Here is a 1,451-nt window from a genome sequence, read left to right as displayed (position 1 = left end):
TACAAATATATGACAACATTAAATATTTATGTACAGTAACAAATATATGACAACATTTAATATTTATGTACAGTTACAAATATATGACAACATTAAATATTTATGTACAGTTACAAATATATGACAACATTAAATATTTATGTACAGTTACAAATATATGACAACATTTAATATTTATGTACAGTTACAAATATATGACAACATTAAATATTTATGTACAGTTACAAATATATGACAACATTTAATATTTATGTACAGTTACAAATATATGACAACATTAAATATTTATGTACAGTTACAAATATATGACAACATTAAATATTTATGTACAGTAACAAATATATGACAACATTTAATATTTATGTACAGTTACAAATATATGACAACATTAAATATTTATGTACAGTTACAAATATATGACAACATTAAATATTTATGTACAGTTACAAATATATGACAACATTTAATATTTATGTACAGTTACAAATACATGACAACATTAAATATTTATGTACAGTTACAAATATATGACAACATTTAATATTTATGTACAGTTACAAATATATGACAACATTAAATATTTATGTACAGTTACAAATATATGACAACATTAAATATTTATGTACAGTAACAAATATATGACAACATTTAATATTTATGTACAGTTACAAATATATGACAACATTAAATATTTATGTACAGTTACAAATATATGACAACATTAAATATTTATGTACAGTAACAAATATATGACAACATTTAATATTTATGTACAGTTACAAATATATGACAACATTAAATATTTATGTACAGTTACAAATATATGACAACATTTAATATTTATGTACAGTTACAAATATATGACAACATTAAATATTTATGTACAGTTACAAATATATGACAACATTAAATATTTATGTACAGTTACAAATATATGACAACATTAAATATTTATGTACAGTAACAAATATATGACAACATTAAATATTTATGTACAGTTACAAATATATGACAACATTTAATATTTATGTACAGTAACAAATATATGACAACATTAAATATTTATGTACAGTTACAAATATATGACAACATTTAATATTTATGTACAGTTACAAATATATGACAACATTAAATATTTATTGTATTATAATATTATTATATGTGACGTCACTCGTGATTGTTTACTTTGATTCTTCTCCACATGAGCGCGTTTGACGAACTGATCTCGACTGTTGTGACCTTTAGATCAACTACACACAACATACACACAACATCAACACAACATACACACAACATCAACACAACATCAACACAACATCAACTCAACATCAACACAACATACACACAACATCAACACAACATACACACAACATCAACACAACATCAACACAACATCAACTCAACATCAACACAACATCAACACAACATCAACTCAACATCAACACAACATA

The sequence above is a fragment of the Callionymus lyra genome, chromosome 18 (assembly GCF_982586985.1).
Source record: "Callionymus lyra chromosome 18, fCalLyr1.hap1.1, whole genome shotgun sequence".
NCBI classification, from domain to species: domain Eukaryota; kingdom Metazoa; phylum Chordata; class Actinopteri; order Syngnathiformes; family Callionymidae; genus Callionymus; species Callionymus lyra.
This window is presented reverse-complemented; position numbering follows the sequence as displayed.